The following is a 17,653-nucleotide window of genomic DNA, read 5'->3' on the forward strand; positions in this document are numbered from 1 at the left end:
TGTCATCCCTGCCAAAATCTCTTTTACTTTGTGCTGTGATGGTGGCTTGGTATTAATGGCTACTCTCATGGCTTGACTCCTACTTGCATTTGCTGGATCTACATCGAATGTCTTTAGGTTGTTGACGTGAAACACGAGGTGCACCTTCATCTACTTGGGCAAATCAATCTTGTAAGAAGTATTCCCCACCTTAGCCATAATCGATACTGGACCTTCATACTTCCATACTAGCCTTCGATCTCTCTTATTTAAGAATTGAAGTTGTAAAGTGTTGCTCCTTTCAACCTTTATCTGCCCACTTCTTCATCTGGTTAGAGGCTTTCTCTAAATAAGCTTTGACAATTTCAGTTTTTTTTCTCTACTCCTTAGCAAATTTGAACACTTGGGGACTCTTCTTGCTATACGATCCCATTAAGGTACAGGAAAGTCTATGTTACTATCAGGTGATGACTTTGAAGGGGGTTTTATTAGTGGCTAAGTTTTTCTACAAATTGAAATATAATTGAGCCACATCTAACAGGTCTTAGATATTCTTTTAGTAACTCGTTGAAACATTCTGTCCAGCTGTTTATGGGTGATAATTGAAAGATATGTTGAGTTTTGACCTCAATAGCTTGAAAAGGTCCTTTTAGAAGAAACTAGTAAACCTTGGATCCTTGTCATTAATAATGCTCTTAGGATCACACTAGTATTTTACTACATGTTTAAAAATCATACGAGTCGTTTCTTGTGCAGAACTAAACTTCTGCACCGAGATGAATGTTGTGTAGTTGGAGAAATGGTCCACCACTACCGAGATAGCTATCATATCTCCCACTTTAGGAAGTCATACTATGAAGTCTAGAGAAATACTTTCCCATAGTTTGGTCAGCATTGATAGAGGTTCAAGCATTCTTGTAGATGTTTATTTATCCAATTTGTCTTGTTGGCAAATGACGATGGCTTGGTATAATCCATCACATCATGTTGCATATGAGGCCAATGATAACCTTATTACAGTAGTGCAAGGGTCCGCTGCTAACCTAGGTGTCTTGCTCAAAAAGTGTCGTGACATTCCTGCATAAACTTCTGCCTTAACTCTCCCGCTCTTGGAACAAATATGTGTGGTCTTTTTGTTAGTATTAGTCCATTTTCCACCTAAAAGTATTTTGACTTTCCACTCTCCACTAATTTCATCATGGCAATTTCTTGGGGATCTCGATGCATGTTTTCTTCAATAAGATTACAGATATCTATGGTCACTTTGTTGGCTATCATTGGCATGATCACTCTGAGAGCAACGAACTCGACTTTTCTATTGAAGGTGTTTGCTACACGATTAGTCCTTCCGACTTTGTGCTTAATGGAGAAATTAAACTCAGTCAGAAACTCCTGCCATCTCACTTGCTTAGCTGTAAGTTTTGGCTATGTGAGAAAGTGGCTTACAACGGTAGTGTCAGTCATAACCACAAATTGAGATCCTAAAAATTACCGTCACCACACTTGTAGACAATGAATCACTGTTAGTAGTTCTTTCTTTTGTGTAGTGTATTTTCTCTCAACTTCGTTAAGTTTATGACTCTCAAACATAAGTAGGTGTTCTTCTTGTAACAATACTCCCCAAGAGCAAAGTTTGACGTATCTGTCTATACCTTAAAAGGCTTTTCGATGTTTGGAAGGGCTTAAACAGGGTCTGTCATCATTACCTCTTTCAGGCCTTCGAAAGTTACTTGGTATTATGGTGTCTAACTCCACCTCTACCTCTTTTTCAGCAATTTCATGAGTACCATCATCTTTTTTGAATAGCCTCCACAAATCTTTCGTAATAATTGGCTAGCCCCAAGAATAAGTGAAGTTCAGTTGTATTCTTAGGGGTCACCCACTCTTTAATGGCCTTCACCTTTTACATGTCCATCTGAATGTGACCTTCCTCAATATAGCCTCGAAACTGAATTTAGGTTTGCATAAAAGTGCACTTCTCTCTCTTCACATACAACTGGTTGTCCCAAAGCCTTTGAAACACCTTTTGCAAATGTTTTTGATGCTCTTCCAGTGTTGAGCTATATATTACAATGTCATCCAAGTTGATTACCATAAACTTGTCCAGGTAGTCCTAAAAGACCTGATTCATCAATGTACAAAATGTGATAGGAGCATTGGTTAGACTAAAAGGCATAACAAGAAATTCAAATGCGTCATACTGTTTGACACAAGTGGTTTTTGGTTCATCCCCATCAGCAATTCTAACTTCATGATCTTCAGACTTAAGATCTAACTTGGAGAAATACTTTACACAACTCAACTGGTCAAACAGATCTACTATTAGAGGAATAAGATATTTGTTTCGTATTGTGACCTTGCTCAAAGCTCGATAGTCCACACACAATCGTAAACTTTCATCCTGCTTCTTTTGAAATAGTACTGGTGCCCCAAAAGGTGCTTTTGAAGGTCGAATAAATTCGGCTTGTATCAACTCATCAAGTTGCTTCTTTAGCTCCACTAGCTCTAGGAAAGCCATCTTATATATCCCCTTTGCTGGAGGTTTGACTCCTAAAAGTAGTTTCATCTCATGATTAATTGCTCGTCGGGGTAGTAGTGTTTTAGGTAATTGTTCTAGTATCATGTCCTTGAATTCTTCCAAAACTAACTTTACTCCTACAAGAACTACATCATGGCTTTCTCCACTTTTGTAGATCAGCACTACCACATAAAACGATTCTCCTCTTTTATTCCCCTTTTTGAAGTGAATAGCTGATATAACCTTCTTCCCACTCATAGTAGAATTGTATCTAGTACCACACATGGTTGTCTTTCAAAAAACATAAAGCAGTTAGTCACACGAAATGGAATGGCTTATGCCTTTAGCATGGAATCTAAGCCATTGACAAAGTCAAAGTCATTTATAGCAGCTACAATTAAATTTATGCTCCTTTCCCAAGAGCCGATCTTGATCTTCACATTTTTTGAATTCTCCATAATAGTGGAGGCTGGTAAGTTAATTGCTTTCATCTGTCCAAAATCTTTCTCAACTTTTAGACCTCACCTCTTTGCTCTCCCAAGGTAATGAAGGTGTTTGAGGCCCTCATATCAAGCATGGCTTTGGTTCGTTTCTCATTCAATAACACCTCTATATACATTAGACCTCGTTGGGGATCCTTTTTCATCTTTTCTAATTACGCTTGTAAGGCGCTAAGGAAATGAATTGAACCATTTGTGCCCTATTTTCCTCAACTTCTTCAACTAAGATGTGGGGTGGAGGTGTCTCAACATTGGTAATGCATATTGCATGAGAGTTGCTAGGTGAGGACAATCAGCAACTCAATTGCATAAAAAACAAGATATTAAAGGTTATGGCTTGAAGTTCCACAACTTGTTTTTTTTCGGTTGGGGTGAGTCTCTAACAGATGGTCTCATGTTGCCTCCCCCACTCAAGGGTATACTAACTCTTAGAAATTTCACCCCACTGTTTGAGCTAGAGTTGCTAGTTCTAGATGGATGGTCCTTCCTTTTGTTAAAGTTTTCACTATAAATAATAAGGTGCTTGATAGTCGCTATTGTCGAAGTCACATCCTTTATCTTCTATCGCTGTAACTTCATCCTCACCCATGGTTTTAGACACTCGAGGAAAGAAAATAGTTTATCATTTTTCGTTATATCCTTGATATCTAGCATTATAGTCGAGAAGTTCCTTAAGAGCTCTTATACTGATCCCATTTGTGACAGCTCTCGTAGCTTCCACAGTGCCATATACTCAACATTCTCAAAGAAAAACCGATTCTTGAGTTCTTACTAGAGGTCTGCCCAAGTGTTGATGCGGCACTTACCATCAATGAATTTGGAACGCCACCATAATTTCATGCCCCCAGCAAGATACATTGAAGCCATCACCACTTTGTCCTCCTCCGACTCTATGATCACAGCTCAAAAATATTGTTCAATATCAAAAAGAAAATTCTCCAACTCCTTAACATCTCAGGCCCCTTGTATCACTTGGGCTTTGACACTTTGGCCTTTTTACCTCGATGCGAGATTCACGTCCATGCGAGGACTATGGCATTCAGCATTGAAAATGTCACTTCAATTTTAGTGCTTCAATGTTTTTGGACTTTATTTCTAAAGGCCACATCTACACGCCTTAGTTGGTTTTTTTTTTTTTGTAAAAAATATACAATGCTAGAAATGACATAATGAAGAGTGTGAGAATCTTTTAATATCTAGATATTGAAACCTCTCATTTCTGTTCTTTTCTTCTTCTTCCTAGAGAATCATTTTATTCATCTTTCAAAGTATTTTTTTGAAAATCTCAACATGGTATTAGAGCTCTTCTTCTTAAAAGACTTATGACTCTTTCATTATCTTTGATTTTTTTCTTAACCGAGGAAATTTATAACTCAAATGGCAACAAAAAACTTCAGCACTTCAACACCTCCCATTTTCTCAAGTACAAACTATCCTTTCTGGGCAGTTAAAATGAGGGCTTATCTAAAAGCCTTTGATTTGTGAGAAATAGTTTAAATTAGTGGTGAACCTCTTGTGTAAAGGCATGCCAATCCCATTTTGGTACAAATTAAATAGCATAATGAGAAAGTAGCCAAACAATATAAGGCACTCTTTTGCCTTCATTCTGCTATGTCAAAAACTATATTTGCTAAGATAATGAATTTTGATTACCCTAAACAAGTATGGGATACATTGAAAGAGGAGTATCAAGGAAGTGATCAAACTAGGCAAATGCAAGTGTTAAATCTATCTAGACAATTTGAGTTACCAAGGATGAACGAAAAAGAGCATATTCAAGAAGATAAGGTGATGAAGCTATTAAATCAACTGAGACTCCTTGGAGAAGAGATATTTAACAAAAAGGTTGCAAACAAAATTTTGGTCAGTTTACTAGAAAAATTTGAGGTTCAAAATTTCATCACTGAAAAATTCAAAAGATCTTACCAAGATCTCTACTATAGAGTTAATTAATGCTCTCTTAGCTCAAAAGCAAACAAAAGCTTTCAAATCAGAAAACATTGTTGAAAATGATTTGGTTGCTAGAACCAAAGGCTTGAAAGTCAAAGGTGAAGGATCTAGAAAGCATGAAGTTAAAGGAAAGACTAGTGATGGTGTGCAAGGAAAGCATAATTATAATTATGCTCCTTGACCCATTGCAAGAAGAAGAATCACACTCCTAAATACTATTGATATAGACCCACCATGAAATGCAGAGCTTGTGAGTAGATTAGTCATGTGAAAAAAGTCTATAAAGCATAGAGAAAAGATGCAGAAAACAAAGCTATTATGGCTAAACAGACAGATGAAATTGAGGAAATGTTGTTCATGGCTAAACAAGAGAGTGATGCAGATGAAAAAAATACGTGGTTGCTGGATAGTGGTTGTTCTAACCATCTTACTGGTAATGAAAAATTGTTTTCAGAACTTGATAGAAGCTTCAAAGCTCAAATCAAGATTGGGAATGGAGTTTACTTGAAAATCAGTGGTAAAGGAACTATGGCTATTGAAAAATACCTTTTTGTATTAAATACATAACTGATGTTTTCTTGGCACCTAGAGCTGATCAAAACCTATGAAGTTTAGGTTAGCTAGCTGTTGTTGATTATAATAGAAAGTAGAATTCGTTCCCATGAAGAATTGAATTAATTCCTAATTATTAATTACTAAAATTATAACACCCTAATCTTATCCAAACAATTAAAAGTTAAATTAAAAAGAAAAAATATTTTTAACAAACTAAAAACTAAAACTAATCTAAATTAACCAACAAAAGTATTTTATTAAATTTGATTGACTTTTAGACTTAAGATTATGATGTCCTTCAATACTTCATCTAATTATTGGCTCTCTCTTTTAACTTAGTTTAATGGATTACATTGTTAACTTAGAGTCCTAAATTATTCATAAGTCTTTGTTGAGTTTCTCATAAAAATATCTCTCCCAATTAGCTTACTGTATGTTTATGCAAATTAAATTGAAGAAAGATTTAATAAGTTCGTGCTCTAATCCTGGCTATGTATGGCTTGTAGGTGTATGTCTACTCTATATGCAAATCAAATCACCTAATCAACTAGTTGCATTCAATCATGCACTATTCTATTCAAGGTCTACTTAAATCTCTTTTGTCAAGGTTTAACCTAGGTTTCCAATTCAATCTAATTGGTGGCCAATCAACTAGAAGCATTAAGAACAGAATAAAATAAACAACTTAAATCCATCACACATAAGTAAAAGAGAGATAAATAATTCAGACTACATATTGAGTTCAATCATAATATTAGATTAAAAGCTTTAGTTCCTCATAAAGTCACACATCCTCATTGAATAAGATTTAAAGATTAAAAACAAAAGCAAGAGAATAAGAGAATAACAAAAAGATAGAAAAAAGCAAGCATTGTATTCTTAATCTCCAAATCTCCTTGAATCCTTCAAATTCTTTTTATCTTCAATGACTTTGTGGCTTAAGTCTCAGCTCTCAATCTAGTGTTTTGTTTTCCTCAAAGTCCTTAGAAAGGTTGTTTTTATAGGGCTTTGAAGTTAGGCTAAGTTGGGTGAAGAAAGAAGTCAATTTCAGAACTAAATACTAAAATTATAAAACAAATTAATCTTATTTAAGTAATTTGAAAATTGAAGAAAAACTAATAAAAAACAATTAAAAATCAACACTAAATAAGCTAACAAAGTAAATAAGTTGAGAAAATTAGTATATTAATAACCTAAGATTATAGGTTCATTCAACATTTCATCTGATACCAGCTTTTCTTGTTAATTATCTTTTCTGGGTAATTTTAGTAATCTATAATCCAAAGATATGGACAAGTCTCGAACGAGTAACTTGTACAAATACCTAACTTAATTAGTTCACTATATGTCTATAGAAATCAATTAAATTAAGTTCATTAAACAAGTGTCCTAATGTGGTTATATATGGCAATTGGTGTATGTCTACCTGAATTGTGAATCAGATCACCTAAGTAACGCGAACATACACTATTCAAGTTTAGTCCAATCTAAAATCTTTTTATCAAGTCTCAATTAGATTCACAAATCAGTTAATTGTTAGTCAAGAAATAAAAAACATTCAGAACATATTTGAATAAGCAAAACTATACCCATTCATGATAAATAAAAGAGAAACTAATATTCAAACTACAGGTTGAAATCCACCACAATCCTAGATAAGCAAATTAGTTCATGATATTAAAATAAAACACAATCCAAAGAATTATATCCATGAGTTCAAAACAAGAATTAAGAATAACACAAAAAAAGCGAATTAAACTAATGTTGAAGCTTGATTAATTGCAAATCTCTCTCAAATTCTCTTATTTTCTTATTTTGTTCTTGGCTCCAAATCTCTATAAAGTTACTGACGTCCTCTCTATTTAATGCTCTCAAAATAAGAACTTAAATATGTCCAAAACACCCTACTTTCCAATTTTCTGTTGAAATTTTCAATTTTGGAAAGTTGGTGGCACTACGACATTGTGATCTGCATTGGGAGTGCCGTGACGCTACTCTTTCCGCACAGCGACACTATACTTTCAAGTTTTTTTATGATGCAACCTCGATACGTAGCGTTGCAGCCATAGTTCACTACCGCTGTGGTAACACTTGCAACACCGTGGCCATGAGCCTTTGGCACTCCAACCATGTTACTTTAGTGCAAAACTACATTTGCCCACCAATTTTGAACATGATGTTTGCCTTTATTTATTCCAAATTGAGCCAATTGATAAACATGAAAGTTGTATTTCATTCTCTTATCTTTCCAATGAATCAAAAATCACCTTAATTGAAGTTCTACAGCTCAAGCTATCTTCAAATTGCTGCATCATGTACGAGTGACACTTTCTCCTCACCTTTGCTATCATCTCTTCCTTTCATCTTGCTCATCATATTCTACACAAAACCATGAGAAAAATCAACAATAACTTTTTCTAAAGTAAATTGACATAAATTAAAGCAAAATTAAACTAAAAACAACTAAGTTAACTGATCAATATTGTCACAACCAGGAACTCCCATCGAGCCCGTGAGAACCGTCGCGATGTCCCGATAGACATTCATTACCCGAAATGCCAATCGAAACCTCACAAGGCTTAACATCAGTTTCTCAGTTCCCCTATGAGTACTAGTTACTGAAATCATGTTTTAAAGTGATATGAACCAATTTCAATTTAAAAACAGTCAAATAGAAGTTTCAACTACATAGGGGTATTTTGGTCATTTTTTAAAAAAATTTTGAAACTAGCTAAAATGTAGTATATGAGAGAAATTTACACATTTCATAATCGAAAATAAGTTTAGATATCTAAAACATTCATTTAAAGTGAAATTATAGCTAATGGAATAAAATAAAAATAATGAATAAAATATTCTAATTTTTTTCATAAAACAATTTTTATAGAACGCTATGTAAATAATTTTTACAGCGTAAAAGCAAAATAAATTCCTAAATACAGTAGCACACGCAGCCAGGTATTCAAAACATTTAACAGTGACATGTGGGCCCTCGAATGACTAAAAGTAATGAAGGCTGTGAACCTACAGTTTTTGAGGATGCAAGTCCAACTGTAGCCTTCAACGAAATGAGCTATCTATCGACTATCCTGAGCCTGAAATGGGTGAAAAAAAAGGTGATGAGATTATATAATCCCAGTAAGTAAATAAATACTATCCAAAATATCTAAAACTGAGTAATGGAGACAGATAACATAGATTAGCATAAAAATAATTCACAACATTTCGAACTCATTTTAATAAGATAAAATAGATTCATTTCACCCAAATAAACAGTGAGGCTTATGATTTCCTGAAAAGCTTGGCTCGTGCCAAAATCATTCTCATACTCAGTTGTCAAGGATACCTTGGCTTGGGGCTATCCCAACCGAATCCACCAAGGCTGTTAAAAAGTCATCTACGTATAAATCATGTTTTTATTTTGAAAACATAGTCGTTCCTTGGCGTTAGCTGAGTTCACCCTCACGTGGTGGTTTGGCATGAAGTGAACTCTAAAGTTTTACCTCAGGAGTTACCTTACGCGCCTCCCCAACTGAGGTAAGAATATAACGGGATTTCGTGCCCCTCAAAAAGGTTGGTCCACAGAACTCGCCCACTACAGCAAGCTAAACCCACCATACAATAAAATTTACGATAGCATGACATGGTAATTATTTTATTTTACAGCCTCTCAAGGCAAATTAACAGTTCATACATTTTCAGCACATTTACCAATTCAACCATTCATGCCAATATTGCCATAAGCTAATCAATTAGAACCATAAATTTACAACACATCAAGTGGTCTCCAATTACTCTATTTTCAAAGCTATCATTCAATTTCAAGACAATTTATAAAATCATTTCATTTAAACACATTTTGTTTATAAAACATAAAAATTAACCATTTAAACTCATTTTCCATAAAATTCACAAAATCGAATAAAAAGATCACTTTAGATAATTAAATGATGATAAGGTTACTCACAGTAATGGGAATCGAATTCGGGATACTCTAATTCTGGATCCTCGGATACTACCTTCTTACTCTTGCCAGAATGCTCACCACCTAGACATAATGCACAATAAGCAATTTGCTACATTTGTACTAAACCGATGTAAAACCAATTCAGGCTCTATACTAATGCATGAAATGGGATGTGAAATATTCGGGTAACTATCTAAATACGATGTTCAATATAAATTCAATTGTGTACCTAAATAAAATGGTATTTGCCAAATTCGATCTATCTCCCGATTAATTGGCCAATACGTCCAATTCAACTCCAAACAATTCCATTTCTCTCCCAATACTCCAAATCATTAAACACAATTTAAATAACTTGAAATGTGGCAAAATCATCCTCACATTTTCTCTTGAAAAATTCGGCCATGGTGGGTGCATTAATACTATGATTTTTTCTACTTGATTTTCTCACCGTAATTCATTATTTCCTAACCATTTCACTTGAAATAAAATCAAATCCACCATCCACACTCTACATGGAAGATTCAACCAATGATGGGTGATGGGAGGAAGTGAATTTTTTTTGTTTGTTTTTCATGCTACACATCACTAACTAACTAAAAACACTAGAATATATTGAAATCTAACCAAATCAAAGTTCAAAACTCCTCCCCCCATGTCCGGCTAACAAGGGTATCCTCATGCAAACTTGATTCTCAACCATGGAAACTGAAAAAGAATGCATAGGAAAGGTAGATCACAAGCTAGAATTGAAAAATCTTACCTTTTGTCACTTGATTCTTTGAAATTTTGTGAATTTCTCTTGAATTTCTTGGCTAGGTTTTTGTTCTTCTTTTCTTCCCTTTTCTTCCTTTGGCCGGCCAAGAGAAATGAGTTGGGAGGGTTATGGGCTGATTTTTAAAGCCAAATAATAAACGGATGAAAATTTGACATGTGTCACCATTCCATTAGCCCATGTGTCATACTTACCCATTAAGCAATCTCTCTCCACCATTTAAAATTCCTCAATTATCCATAATAATAATGGGTGAAATTCATGTGCTGGACAAGTGTTGGGTGGTGTAAAATTATAATTTTTCCCCTAGGTTACAAAATGACTATTTTACCCTTTATGCTCTGAAAAATGCCGAAATTAAAGTTTTTCACCTCTCAAACTCAAATTATACTCCAAATGATCAATCTTAGTCAAAAATTTCATCCAACACTCACATCTTAACCTCAGGTGGCAAAATGACCATTTTGCCCATAGGTCATGAAAATTCTAATTTGACTCCAAATTGGTCCTAAAACTCCGAATCACCATTTTAAATCATTCTAAGGTTTTAAAATTCTCAATTTCATCTTAAAATCTCTATTTGGACTAGTTCGAGGCTTAATTCAACTTAATTGTACCAATTGGTACATTGTCGTCCTTTAACGATTTTCGAGGTACCCAAGTAAGTAAACATGCATTCTTATGTAAGAATGGCATAATAAACATATTGTAGAGCAAGGCTTGACAAATATAAAATATAACTTACACTAGAAACATAGCTAAAAAGGGTTAAAATCTGATCCTAAACTCAAGAATCTAGCCACTAAAGTCCCTAAAATGTGTTAAAAATAACTCTATGGAACAGAGTTATTACTTTTTGATTAATAAATTTAATTTTTTTTCTCAATGGATTTAATGGTTTTTGCTTGGAATCTTTGGATAATTTTATGATTCTTTAGCTTCTAATGATTGGATCTAGGGTTGTTTACTGGTTTAAGATTTCATGTTCATTAATTTCCATGAATTATCTTTTTCTTTTTGTAAATTGGTTCATTTTCTATTAAGTTACCGAGAAAGTAAAGGAAACTTGAAGGAAAAAGGAACTTTGAATCAATTGTATGGGGGTGCAAAAGAAGTGCTTTAGTCAACTTAATTCATTAAAGTGTAGTATTTATTTTTGTTGGTTTTAAAGGTTAACTATGGAATATTTTGTGTTGCTAGAGAAAGGATAAGTAATTTTTCAATGCGTATAGTTTCTTAGTTTGAAGGTTACTTTTGATAGAATATCTTCAATTAAATACAATTTAGTTAAAATATACTTAATGCATTCAGGCAATGTTATTTTAATTTTTTTTCCTCATCATTTGACTAAGCTACCCTTTCTCCTATGTCATTATCTACTTTACACTTAATAGATGTGAGATTTCTATACAAAATCACGTATTCCTTTGCAAAAACCTCAATTAAACAGTTTTTAACTTGTGTCAGTCATAAGGATATCGAAATTACATATTTTTTTACATTTAATTTTAATGGAATTTTAAACATTTTTCTTAGTATGATTTTAGTATCTTAAAAATTTTAGTTGTAACAATTCCATACATAATTTTCCTTTTATCAAAGTATCACCTTAGCATTTATTTCTCTTACATTATCTCTTTAGAATTGAGGTAGATCTCTTGAAGTGATCAATTTACATCATCTCCTTATATCTGTTATTAACTTATTATCTTCCATCTCTAATTTTGTTATTTATACATAGGTTGTTTCTAAGGAAAGGCAAGGAAGAAAAACACAAAATATAATCAAGGTAGTTTTGTAATAAAGAATCATGTTAAAATCATTTTCTTTATGCAACTTGAAATAGCCCATTTCGAAGGCATATATATAATATCTATTTCAATAAATATTGTTGTTTGTTGGTGTAAATATTTTATCTTTGTTATTCTTGTTTATGTTATTTGAAGGTGATGGTGATAGATCAATCAGTTGAAAATCGTGTAAATTTGGGTGATGATGTGAAAATTTTGAATGAAGATAATATTCCCTCCTAACAACATATATTTGAATTTGAACATTAAGTAAGAAGGCCAAAAAGAAACTTTAAATGTTTTGGAGTTATTTCACTAAAATAGACAAAAAGCAAGATAGAGTAGAAAGGGCAACTTGTAACAATTGCAAAACGAAGTATAAGGTTGGCCTTAAACCTAGTGGCTCTAATTATGGCACTTCACATTTGCGTTGTCACATTAAAACTTGTAAATTCATTTCATATCTTAATCCATATCAAATGTTTATGGATCATGAAGGGAAAGTAAGGGCTAGAAAATTTCACCCTAAGATTTCACGTGACATGCTTGTTGAAGCCATAATTAAGCATGACTTGCCTTATGCTTTTGTTGAATATGATAAGATTAAAGCTTGGGCTAAGTATGTAAATACAGATGTAGTGATGCATTCTAGAAACACTGTTGTACCTGATGTCCAGAAGATTCATTTGAAAGAAAAAGAGAAACTTAAACTAGCCATACCCAAGGTACTTGATAAATTTGTTTAACTTTTAATGTATGGACAGCATCTACTTCTGAAGGCTATATTTGTTTGACTACTCACTTTGTTAATGAAAATTGAAAGTTATGTAGCAAGTTACTTAACTTTTGTCGTATGCCTTCTCCACACACTGGAGTTGAATTAGCTACCACTATGTTTGATTGTTTGAAAGAATGGAGATCGATAAAAAGTTTTTCTCTCTTACTTTAGATAATGCTTATGCTAAGGATAACATGCAAGCTACCTTGAAAAGCCATATTTATTTGCAAAATAGCTTGATTGTGATGGTGAATTCTATCATGTGCATTGTTATGCACATATATTAATCTTATTGTTTAAGAGGGCTTGAAAGTAGTAAATGAAACATTATTTAAAATTAAAGAGAGTGTGAAATATGTCAAGGCATCGGATGGGATGATGAAAAAGTTTCAAGAATGTGTTCAACAAGTTAGCATTGATGTAGGTATTGGGTTACATTTAGATGTGTCAACTAGATGGAATTTAGCATATTTGATACTTAAAAGTGCAATCAAATATCAAAAACCTTTTGCTAGCCTCCAATTTGTTGATAGAACTTATAAATATAATCCATCCAATTAGTAATGGAAGAGCAATGATAATTTGTGAATTTGTGGAGCCTTTTTATGAAACCACAAACTTGATATCCGGTCATCTCATCTAACTTCCAATTTGTATTTCTTGCAGGTTTGGAACATTGAGTCCATTGTAAATGAGAATTTTCATGTTGAAGATTAGATTATTAAGGATATGTTTCAAATGATGAAAATGAAATTTGACAAGTATTGGAAGGATTATAGTGCACTGTTTGCATTTGGAGCTATTCTTGACCTAAGGATGAAGCTTGATTTCTTAAAATTTGCTATTCTAAGATTGATGCTTCTACTTCTCATGGAAAGTTAGAAATGTGAAGAAAAAGTTATACAAGCTCTTTGAAGAATATGCAAGCAACACTTGCGCATCAAGTATTTCTTCTTATTCAATGAGTAATTTGCCTCAACAAGCCAAAGGGGAAACTAAACCCAAGGGATCAAAGATCTTTAGTGTAAGTTTTGTGTCTTTCTAACATTTTATTGCATGAGAATTTATGTTACTTTAATTATGTTTTGATAATTACTTTTTTTTTGTCTATGTATTTAAAAATTGTAGGAGTTCAAAATGTTTCAAAATGAAACAATTTTAATTGCTGGAAAGTTTGACTTGGATGTTTATTTATATAAAGCAAAGCTTGATTATGAAGTTTTTGAAGACTTGGATGTGCTTAATTATTGGAAAGACAATGCTAAGCGCTTTCTTGATCTTTCTAGTATGGCATGGGATGTATTAAGCATTCTGATTACTACGGTAGCATCATGGTATGCTTTTAGTATTGGTGGCCATGTTTTCACCAAGTTTAGAAGTTCCTCCTGCCATAAAATTGTTCAAATGCTTGTTTGCACGAAACATTGTTTGCATGGCTTTTCTTTAACTGCTGATAGTATTGTTTATTTTATATATTTTAATGTCTTCAACCTTTGCTTGTCAAATTAATAATTTTAGTTAAGATTGAAACTCAATATCTCTTTTTCTTTTATGGCAATGAATATTAGATGATAATGATTCAGATCTTGAGACATAATTACTATCCAAACAAGATTAAAATGTTTTGCTTGAGGATAAAGATTGAAGAGGACATAAATAAGTCTTGAAGCCTTTATTTATATGGTTATGTACTTATGTTGATGGGATTGTAGTTTGTGTTAAAGATTGAAACTTTATTTATGTTTGATGTAATTTATTTGCTTATTTAACTTTAGTGTAATATATTTGTTTGTAACACGTTTTTATTATTCAATTTATGGATTGAATCTTAGAACAATTTTATTGATAAGGAGTTTGTTAGGTAAAATTGTGAAAATGAATTTTTTTTTTTTTTGAAAAAAAAAAAAGAAATGGGCTAGCCTAGCTCAGCTTATGAGCTAGCAAGGGGTGGGTTGGGTTGGAGTTTTGACAACCTATGTAAAAAATGGGTTGGCCAAACCCAGCCCATATTTTCCCAACCCATAGTGTTTTAGGCTGGGCTGGGTAGGGCCAGCCCATATTGACACCTTTGTTGGAGGATGAAAGTTTGGCAGTTAGAGGCACAATGTCACTACAAGATATATACAACAGATACAGCTTGGCAATTGCAGGTCTTGCCAATTTTGCAAAAGCACAAGTTGATAAAAATTGGAAGGCAACAATGGATGCATGTTGTTCAATTTTCTACCCAAACAAGTATACCTATCATAGAGTTATCAATGCATAAACAAGTATGATTCTGAAAAATGGAACTTGGGTGCTAATTGAGAAACCAAACAATCAACAGGTGATTGGGGTCAAATTATGAAACCCTGTCAAGCTCGATTAAAAGATGGTATTGTACCGAGTGGTACAACTAAGTTAAATCGAGTCTTGAACTAGTTCAAATAGAAATTCTAAGAGGAATTTGAAAATTTTGAAACCCACAGAATGGCTTAGAATAGTGATTCGGAGTTCAAGGTCCAGTTTGGAGTCCATCAGGAAAATTGACCGATTAGGGACAAAACAGTCATTTTACCATGTGATGATAAAATGGAAATTTCTAGCTAAGATTTGATCACATTTGACCAAGAATAATTATATGGAATATAATTATGATTATTGGAGTATAAAATGATGTTTAGCAGTGAAAAATTTTGATTCTCGGTATTTTTAGAGCACAAGGGCAAAATGGTAATTTGGCCACTAGAGGACTAAACGGGAATTTTTATATAATGATTTTTGCCCCATTTGGTTAATATTGATCAATATTAGTGTTATTTGAGGTTGAAAAGTAGAAATGATGTGATTCCGGTACATTTCGGAGTATAGAGATAAAATCGTAATTTTTTCACCCCGGGGGCAAATCGGTAAATTTTCCCCCCCAGCACTTGTCAAGACCAAGGGATTTTAATTATGGTAGTATTGGATAAGTACCAGAATATTTGTGGTGGAAAATTAAGAAGAAAAAGTCAAAAAGTTAAAAAATTAGGCCAATAAGCATGTGACACGTGGCATGCTTGATTATTTTATTATTTCCTATAGAAATCAGCCCATTAAATCCCCAATTCTCTCACCATATTCTGCCTAGGCAACCAGCAACAAGAACAAAGGAAGAACAAAGGGAAAAACAAGAAAACCTAGGTGGAAATTCAAAGAAAAAGTGAAGAAATCAAGGAAACAAGCTAGGTAAGTTAAAATTTCTTTAATTCTCCTTGATACCTAGCTTACCCATGCTTTTGCTCTTGATTTCCATGGTTGAATATTGAGTTATCATGATGAATTCAATTCTGAAAAATGGGTATGGAAGAGGAATTGTTGTTGGAATAATTTGATTTTAGACTATGTTAGTGTTTAGGGATAGTTAAGCATGGTTATGAACAAAAACACAAAAGAAATATTCAATTTCTCTAGGGTTCCTTGTTGGTCGAACCATGAGGGCTGAATATCAATGGGGGATTGTTTTTATTTCAAGGAAAATGGCTTGGAAATATGATGAATTAAGGTGAAACGGTTATGTAGAAAAATTTTGGTGCTAGTGCACCAAATGACCGAATTTTTCTATAAGGAACTGTGAGGGTTCAAATGTTGAATTTGGCTTTATTTAAATGGTATATGGTAAACTAAGGTATTATAGGAGAAATGGATTAATTTGGAGTGAAATTGGACGCATTGGCCAATTTATCGGATGAAAAATTGACTTAGGTCAATACCGGGTCTAGATAGCTACCCGTGCATTTTTCATTTCATATCATATATATATCGAGCCTGAAATAGCTTACGACTATTAGACACAATTTAATTGGAATATGTGTCATGGATTATGGCTAGGTGGTGAGCCATTGGATACGGGTAAAGGACTGTACCCGCGGACTGAAAATAAGAGTATTTCTACTCCTAATACCTGTGAGTGGACTTGCATTTCAAACTTGTTTTAGGGAATATGAAAAATTCTATCCAACTTGTCTTAGAAAATGTACCTTGGGAACAAACTTTTAGTAAAATGATTTTATATTGTGAAAATGTATACAATGGTTTATGTGTTATCACAATATGATAAAATGCATAATATACATGCTTCTTTGCATGTTGATTTGGACCCGGCTATGTGCGAGTAGGAGTGCACATAAGCCGTTGCTGACCCGGCTATGTGCGAGTAGGAGTGCACATAAGTCGTTGCTGACCCGGCTATGTGTGAGTGGGAGTGCACATAAGCCGTTGCTGACCCGGTTATATGCGCATAAGCCGTTGCATATGAGATGATGATGATGGGATGGTGTGCATGATGATGATGATGGGATGGTGTGCATGTTGATGATGGGTATATGGTTGTAAATGCAAATATGTAAGCATTTGTTTTGTTGAAATTTGGAAGTTTACATGTGTTACATGTTGCTATTGTTATTTTAGCAGGATGACTTGTTTTAAAGGAAAAAGGAAACTTTTTCCTTGACATTCTGGTTCTCGCTGCAGCGAGAATGAAGTTCGCTACAACGAGAAACTTTCTATCCATTTTGCGAACTCGTGGGTTTTTGTCATATTTCCCATTTCTTTGGTACCATAGTTGAGCATGGATTTTTGTAAAGTGATTTACTCATGTGGGGTTTACATGAGGGGTTTAAAGGAGCTAAAACAATTGCATGGTTTTGAGAAAATGAATGTATCATGATTTCGATAAACATTCCTTATGGTATGCTTGTTCCCTTCTTGTTCACTCACTGAGTATTGTACTCACGTTTTATAAAAATTCATGTTTTCAGATCAGCTGACTATTGGACCCTAGATCAAGGAGTCCCCATAGTGCATCTCCTGGGTATGTGTCT

Source organism: Theobroma cacao, chromosome 8 (assembly GCF_053813885.1).
Source record: "Theobroma cacao isolate CCN51 chromosome 8, ASM5381388v1, whole genome shotgun sequence".
Classification (NCBI taxonomy): domain Eukaryota; kingdom Viridiplantae; phylum Streptophyta; class Magnoliopsida; order Malvales; family Malvaceae; genus Theobroma; species Theobroma cacao.